Here is a 9,396-nt window from a genome sequence, read left to right on the forward strand (position 1 = left end):
GCTATACAATAGTACATGAGCTAAGAAAAATATGTAAATTAAAAAAATGTATGTGAGCACTACTCACGTGTACTAAAGACTGTCCTCCAAAACTTTCTCCATGCTTGGCAGGACAGGCTATTTAGCATAATCCTTGTTGTAGCTAATCAGTTTAAGAATTGCCCCAATCTTGAGCTACTTAAGACTGAAAAGCTCTCTACTCATGGCATGCAACCTGCAAATTAATTTGCCCATCATTTCTACAAGTTATTCATGCGGCACTAATGAACTTATTTGCCCCTACAGTTAATGAAATTGCTAAAATTTTAACTCTGAGATTAATATCAGTTTAGAGTAGAACTTTAGTAGTAATCTGAACCTACAAAGCAAAACACCGTTCACTTGGGTTGAAAATGCTCTTTTTAGTTTTTTTCCCTGTTTTCAAGTGGAGATACAACAACAATGTCATGACCATCCTTTAACTCATTGAGTGCCATGGACGAGTATGTTCGTCAATTGGTTTAGTAACGTAGAGTGCCAAGGACGAGTATGTTCGTCAATTGCGTTTTTTGACGGTGCGACGTGCATCAAAGCCAGATCCATCTCCTGTGAAAGTATGGTGGCTGTTGAATGTGTAAAAGCTATTTTAGGGACCCATTAGGTGGCGACAGTGCTCTCCAGATTAGAGAAAGGCGAGGAAAAAAGAGAGAAGAAGTAATGGGGAAACGGAAATCGCATCGATATGCATGAAGCATAACGTTAGCTGTGCCTGTGAACAGCAGTAATCTGCTGCCACAATTGAGCCCCATCCGTGTCCGCTGCGATAGCCCCTCCATATGATTTAGTTGCCGACACCAGCGTCTTTCTGAAAAGTTACATTATTCTCAGCTGGGAGCCGGCGACACGCTGTAAAAAAGCGGGGGGATGCAGCGCACTTTTCAGTGCAGAGCAAACTCAGAGCAAACCGCAGCAGAGCCCCAGAGACACTCCTCCCACCACGGAGGAGGAGGAGGAGGGGGGTGGGGCACGCAGGGCACTACAGCATACAACCATTGACAGTACACACAGACCCAGGCAGCAGCAGGCTCGATGCACAGAGAGCAAACAAGCTAGAATAGGCTATCTGATGCCCACCAGCAGTAAATCAAGACCAGCAAGAAGGTGTAGGGTCTGCGCACGCAGGGGCCAGCGCTGCTGGTTGCAGCTAAAAAATATTATTTGGCCAAACAAAATTCCTTTGTTTTCACTCTTTTATTGAAGGAAATTATTTTTGAGGTGTCATTACATCAGAAAATATTAGCTTCAGAGTCAATGATGTGCTTGAAAGGCTTCCTTTCACAAAAGGCTGAATATCTCAGATTCTAAATTGAAACGTGTCTTTTTGCTCAAAACAACCTATCTTCTCCGGCTCATAACTAAAGAACGGAAAATGGTATCAATAAACTTTTTTTTGCTGATGATACAATAGAGTCTCCTTGTTCTTTTTGCGTGTTCGGTGTTTACATAGTAATATCACACAATATTCTGTGGGCCTCGAGAAATCACTGAAAACGCTCTGAAACTCTGGCACTGGGAGCGTCCGTTCTCCAAAAGTGGCTGGCACTCAATGAGTTAAATATCATATCTTATCCTACACCCTTTTTGACAATTTCTGCCAAAAAAAAGAAAAAGAAAAAAGTATCTAGGTAGATCAGAATCTAGTTCATTTCACAGAAAACAGAAAAAACGTTATTGACTTAATTGGTAAAAATTCCAGACAATAAATCGCCACAAAATGTATGAACACTATCTGCCTTCCCATCAAATAAAATTACCTTTCTCTTCCTTTACCTAAAGCTGATACCCTATTAGTTCAAGGACCACAATGGAAATATGTGTTTTAATTAATACTTTCTTGCGCTATCCTCTGGGGTCAAATTTACATGTTTACAAGTATTTACAAGTATTTTTACCATGAAGTATGCTTGACTTTGTTTATCCCAAATAAATTCAAATCAAGATCAAATCAAGTTTACACTTTCAAAATAGCTCGTCTTTTAAAGCTATGAATAATTATTGCCACCACCCACAGGATTCTGTACCTACAACAACCTCCAGCAGCTCCAAGCCTGTATGATGCCAAAGCAAGTAGCTGACAACTGCTTATTTGTCTTTTTCTTTAATGACAAAACTTGTTTGGAGTGCAGAGGAACAACATCTCTTTCTTATGAAATGTTCTCTTTCTTATGAAAGATGTAGGCCCAGAAGATCTTTGATTTAGGTGCCAAAGAAATCGTCCATGCTGCGATACAACCACCATAGAGCTGGTGTAATCATACACAGCGGAGATTAATAATCTTGTATTACATTAGTTGTCAGGCTGCCAATGCACACCGTATTTTCATTTTGCAAGAAGGGGGCAATCTGACTGTTTGTGGAAACCTGAGATGCATGTATAATGCTGCATGTAAATGAAATGACTATATCCGGATATTATGGTTGCTGGTAGGGATGCACGATATGGATTTTTTCAACCGATACGATAACCGATAAATATCTGCTTCTCCTGGCCGATAACCGATACAATAACCGCACGGTGGCTCAGTGGTAGAGCTGTCGCCTCGCAGTCAGAAGGTCCTGAGTTCGATTCTCACCTGGGACACTGTGGGCGCTGTGGTTGTGTTCCCCCCCATATCTTCAGTGCCTACTGCCCAGGTGGGGTATCTCGTCGTAAGGGCCTTTCTGTCTGTGTGGAGTTTGCATGTTCTCCCCGTGCTCCCCCAGGGGGGTTCCTCCGTATATAACCCCCCCCCCCCATTAAAAACATGCAGAAGATCAGATCGTCATCGTCATCCGACCAGTGACGACAACATCCGAAGTCGGTCCCCGGGCGCTGTACGAGAAAGCGACCACTGCTCCTGGCCTGCCCCCCGGAGGAAAGGACAAAAGCCAGGATGGGTTAAATGCAGAGGACAAATTTCACCGGCCACCATCAGCATGTGTGTGTTGTGGCCCTCCGTGCATGTGTTGATTGTAATCGTGTGACAATAAAGACGGGCTTGTCCGTCTGAAATCGTGTTTTTTCGTGTAATTATTATAATAAAAATATATAGATTTTTGATTTTTTTTTTACCTGTATTTTATGCACACCTGGGGTTAAAAAAAAGGCAGATGTAGTGAGCATAGCTCTGACCTAACCAAATCTAACTGACACCACTGTGAACGCAAAACAAAGAAAACTTTTGATATAATATGATTGTTTTAAGTGTATCACTCAATTATAGTCAATACAAAAATAAAGGCTTTTATAGAACGGAAAGCCAATGACTGCTTAGTCTGCAGATAAAACACAATGACAAAAGGCATAGTAATTTAGACTCTTATTGTCATGTTACTGATCTGTTCAAATTTTGCATTGGTTCCAGTTCTCAGTGAATTGTAGCCTGGGCCCAATGAATGGGGCAGGCACTATAAACCATCTGTGTCGTTCACTTTTTACTGAAAAATGCTGCCACCAGATTAAAGAAAAGACACTGGGCTCTATCTTCCGACAGGCGCTATCCCCTAATAGCGCTTGCGCACCTGTTTGCGCGTGCCTTAAGGCACGGAAGATAGCAGTCCGGTTTTGCTCCCCCGCCGAGCAGCAAAAAAAAGCATCCCCACCTCACGGGAGCATACTTGTAATGATTTATACAGAAATGTAACTCTTTAAAAGTGATATAATTGTCTGGTAGACGTGACCTCCCTGATTTCTAAGTTAAAACAGCCCCGAAATATGTTGGGGATGCAATTCTCGGCTGGGATGCGGAAAGGTTCACGGCACGTGTCGCAAGCGCAAATTAGAGCCGTGCCAAAATCATCTGCGCCCCAAAATGCCTGCGCAAACGGGATTTGGGCGGTCTTAACTACCAGAATTATTCACAGGCGTGGCCAGGCAAGGCTGGGCATTACGTCAATCAAAACCAATCAGATTCCCGTCTCGCAATGGCTGTTTGCGCGAGGCAACACGTAGCTAACAGCTAGTTAGCTCGCTAACATGCCAGCTCGTCCTAAATCAGAATCAAATTGTCATGACTTATATGGCTTTTCCTACCCGGACTTGATCGCTCCGTGGAATTGGAGCTTAAAAGGGAAGCTTGTGATTCGTTTACTGCACTTCCCCAATGAGCAGATTGTGCATAATTTTACGCTTAAAAGGCGTGGTTATAATGCTTAAGGCCACCTGTAGCGCCGACACCAAAATATCGAGTGTGCTGGTCCACACCCACTAATCTGCGCTGCGCCTGGCACTAAGCGCAGTTTTTAGGCCATTGCAACGATAGAGCCCAACATATCCACATTACTGATGTCATTGTGTAAATATGTTGTGAAAGCACCAATAGTCCCTACAATATTGTCACAATATTGTAGGTATTTGGTCAAGGATATTGTGATACTTGATTTTGTCCATGTAGCCCAGCCCTGAAAGTGCTTGTGACATTTCACTTGTGGCTTTGACTTACAACTGAACATTTAGCCCACTTTATAGAGAATACGGTACTGAGATATATATCATGTATCGTCATTCAGCCTAAAAATACTGAGATATGATGTTTGGTCGATATCGCCCAGCCCTAGTTACATCTAATCATACTTCATCTTCCCATTTTAGCAACTTACCTAACTTTTTGAACTTGAAAACAAAATTTGTTATTTGTAAAAAAAACAAAAACATTTAGTGAACAGTGTATCAAAAGCTAATCAAAATTGCCAGGACATGATTCAGAAACATATGATATATCTTAAAAATGACAATATACATTGGAGTAGGGATGGGTACCGAGACCAAACGGGCCCCGTGGGCAAAATTTGTAAATACCGGAGGATCAATAAGCTTTCACATTAACGGTTCTCTTATTGGTACTGGAGAAATTAAGAAAATAGAAGATAATTGCTACATAAACGTCTTGCACATTTTATCTCACCAACTCCGTAAGACATGCCTATCGTATGATGTGTTTATTGCGATTGCTGGATATTTAAATTAATAATAAAAACACACCCATTAAGATTTTGCAACTTTTTCTTTCTCATCTTAAAAATAACGAAAAGAACCAACAACAACCAGCCCCATTTGTTTCAGGGTTTTTTCTCTTAACAAAAAGTACAGATAAGAGTACCGTTAAAGTACCGGATCTATAAGCTGTATCGATAAGAGTACCGTAGTAGTATCCTTAATTCCTTAACGATGCATCCCTACACTGGAGGGGGGCAACACTTGCTAAAGACATCCACTGGGGACCAACTACAACCATTAGATCTGGGAAAAGTTATTTACAGTAGTTAGTGTTGATGCTCTCCACACAGTGATCATGATATACCTTCATTTGGCTTATGTGCTGCCCAAAACGGCCTGGGTGCTGCATCTAACCCTTATAAAGGGTTGATTATTGATGCTTACGCAATATTGTTGTTGTGCATTCATTGCGTATTCATCACAATGAAGCAAATTTGAATTGGATTATGAGAGAGAGACAGAGAGAGAGAGAGAGAGAGAGAGAGACAGAGAGAAAGAGAGAGAGAGAGAGAGAGAGAGAGAGAGAGACAGACAGAGAGACAGAGAGAGAGGGGGGGGGGGTACTGTGACAGAGAGTAACCCCTGTTACATCCATGGTTACACTCTGTACTTTCAGGAGAAAATGTATCACATTCTCCAATTCCCTGATGGCCTGCCTTGATCCCCTTGCTACTCTCTCTACCTCTCTGTCACACACACACACACACACACACACACACACACACGACACACACACAGTCTGACTCTCTCAGTACCGTAACTCTAAACTGGCAGGTAACAGGTGCAACCAAGTAACACTAACAGAGACATACTTTCTAGCTCGTTTGCCATCAATCATGTCAAAACGCTATGAGCATCCATTAAGCGATTTATATTTAAGCCTCAATGAGAGGCTGTTTATTGATACAGCAACTGCTCTTGAAATAGTTAACAGCCAACTGTTGCTTCTCATAACACATCCGACTGTCTCACCTCCTCTCCCTCAGACACAGAAGTATGCAGTCACACAGATACACAAAATACTACATCAAAGAAACTGCGTAGTAGGCCTACCCCCTCCACACACACGCACGAACGCGCGCACACACACACACACACACACCCACAGACACACCCACACACACACACACACACACACACACACACACACACACACACACACACCCACACACACACACACACAGACACCAGGTAGGCCACACATAGTGGTATGAGGTTCCCGGAGAGATAGTGTTACACTTTGTACATGTTGGACACCTCCCCACTCTCCCTGCTCCCAGACCATTCAAATGGGTCTTACAGGAACTATCCATCTTACAGGAACTATCCATGGCTGCTGGCTTTTTCTGTTTCCTCATTACATCATCCCTTTATACCGGTGAGCGGGTATCACCAAAGAAAACAGAGGGCTCTGACTCCTGATTGTTTCCTGTAAGAATTGAAATAGGGAACCAGCCGCAACCTGAGAGCACACAGCAGCACCGCAACAGATCAGTCTGAAAATCCAGATATAGCCTATGCAGACAATAATACAATTATGAACGCCGGTATATGGAGTTTTTCTGAAGTTGGGTTTTCAACATGTCCCTTTGACCCCTATGTAATACACACCATACTCAAAAAGTGGAGCCATGTTGTCTCATAAAGTTACTATATTCGTACCATAAAGATTCTAGACCACATTACAAAATTTGTAGAACTAGTTTCAATGAATTTTGATTGAATAACTAGTAAGAAGAATCATCAAATAAACCTGCATGTATGCCATTACTAAGCATCTTAACGTGCACCTCCCCTTTAGAGTAATATGTAATGATGACACAACCACTTTTCCTGGGTAGAAACTTACAGTTTACAGTCAGGGCTGTTGTAGAGCAAGCTAATGAAAGAGGCCTAGTGCAGTCAGTCCCTGAGCTGTTGGGATTTAGGGTAAACAAACATGGATACCGGTATCTCTCTCATATTCATGAACATTACTGTAGAGCTGCAACGATTAGCCATTAATCAGTCAGTCCTCCACGTGCAGAAAATTAATAGATACATTTTTTTATTATAATTGATTAATGATTCATCAATAATGAATCCTGCATGTTTGCATAGCCTAATGGCTTGTTGTGGGTCCATTATTGCACAAATCCGAGGGACACGACAGACCTGGCTAGCTGCTAGCTACATCTTTCTTTAATGCACTGGAAAAAATAATCAATTGTCATTCACTCCAGTGGAAGCAGGGACGACCCATAGCGCATCCCGAGTGTGTGCGGGTTTATAGCCCAACAGATACAGTACAGTATCGTGTCCTTTGTTGTTAACGTGATCAAAAGGACTGAAATACAGGTTTACCTCTTCAAAAACACTCAGAATGCATCTCTGTGTTGAGATCTAACGTCACTGCAGCTGCTCGCGAGCGACGTGGAGAGGAAGATGTTTGATACCAGCGGGGCGCTGTAACGGTAGTACCTACCTTACATCGAATGCCGCATCATATGACACATTCTGCAACACATTAGGCATCCAGCCTCGTCCATAATATCATACGAAATGACTCGAGTCCTCTGCGCGAGAAGTTCCAGTCCGCACGAGCCCGACAGGCTCCAGCTGACTCGGTCGCCAGTGCAGTGTGGGATATCCGCACGATGAAACCGTACACCTGTTTTCGACGCGCTCGCGCTCCCTCTCTCCTTCCCTTTCCGAGGAGGAAAACGCGCATGGATGTTCCCGGTGTAGGCAACTCCCTCTCTCACACGGGTCACTGGAGCTCGGATAGCATTGCGGAGAAACGGTTCCTTTCCCTCACGACAGACAGACCGTCAAGGAGGAGGCGACAGACACCGGCATTATGTTACCGCAGCATGGCTCCCGGTCTGCTGCTCTTCGCTTTATTACCTTCGTCTTCTTCCAAGTCTGCGGCTTGCTTTGATCTGCCTCTCTGTTTCCGCCTTTATATTATTATTGAATGATGCCGTGCCGTGCCCCCTCGTGCAAAATGGCTTCTGTTTTATTTTCATTCAGCAACAGTCTGCCGCAGCTCCTCATTGGGCCGTCGCGTAGCCATGGCAACGCCCGGCTCAATCACTGCTCGCAGAGGACACAGTAGGCCAGTGTGTGCAGCGCGAGCAGCAGGTCATTGCTAATGCCAAAGTGCCATTTACCTTCTCCTATCTGTCTGCATTGGACACACGCGCACACGCCCCCCCCCCCCCCCCCCCCCCCACACACACACACACAGACACACACTAAAGTCAGACCTATTGCTTGGCCTATTGAATGTTTTTGGAGGCTACAACAGACTATCAGGCTCTGTGTAGTTCAATGGTTAGAGCATTGTAATAACACTGGTTAGTGGTCATTTGCACTGACTGAGGCAATTCATGCTAGATGTGTCTTAGTTTTAGCATCCACCCATCATCAATGCTCATTATGGTGATGAGCTGATGGGTCTAGCAGCTTTTCCACTGTTAAATCCTGCAAGTGTTGATTTTTCAGTGCTAATTATTTGGAGCTGACAGACAGGTGTTTATTGGAGACATGTTCAAAGCTATCTAAAGGTGTTGAATTTAGTGTTGTGTTTACTCTCTCAGAGTTCATGTTAACACTGACAATGTTGCTGTCTCTCCAGTCAGAAAAGCAGCTGCTCAGTCCCCTAAATCATGATCCCTGCCTAGCAGAACACTTTTTAATGTAACATAACAACTATGAGGATTCAGGTCAATTAAAGAATGCCACTGAACTGACGAAACATTGACCTTTGTCTTTGATTCAACCTCTGATGACAATTCTTCTCTCCCCCTCTCACCTCCCCCCTCGCCCTCTCTCTCTCTGTCTCTCTCTCTCACTCACACACACACACACACACACACACACACACGAAAAGGCTCTGTTATCTTTACAATTTTTTCAGCGTGTACGTTGCTAGCTTGCTAGCGTTGTTGTTGTTTCACAGAGGCATTTGAGAGCGACACGCAGGGAGCAGAAAGGGATTTCCCTTCGCTCCGACTGAAATGGTCGGAGCCAATGGCAGAGCTTATCCCCGCAGCCTGCTTCCAGTGAGTCAGACTAGAAATGGTCTCGTGAGCATGTCTAAGAGCATGAATCAGACAAAGCCAGGACATTACCCTCCTTATACCTCATGGAAATTACACTTAACTTAGGCTAAAGGAATGCAGAGAGGAGTTTCACCTCTGTGTTCAGTGTATGATGGTGTTATGGTCATTTTGAGGTGAGAGAGCTCATATCATTGGCTACGCTTTTCTTTTTTGTTACTGGTTAATTAAGGTTATGCGCACACACACACACACACACACACACACACACACACACACACACACAGTTATTCTGTCAACATTAAAGTTGTATACAGTGCAAATTTAAAATGTTATTGA

Source organism: Poromitra crassiceps (assembly GCF_964638095.1).
Source record: "Poromitra crassiceps genome assembly, chromosome: 19".
Lineage (NCBI taxonomy): Eukaryota > Metazoa > Chordata > Actinopteri > Beryciformes > Melamphaidae > Poromitra > Poromitra crassiceps.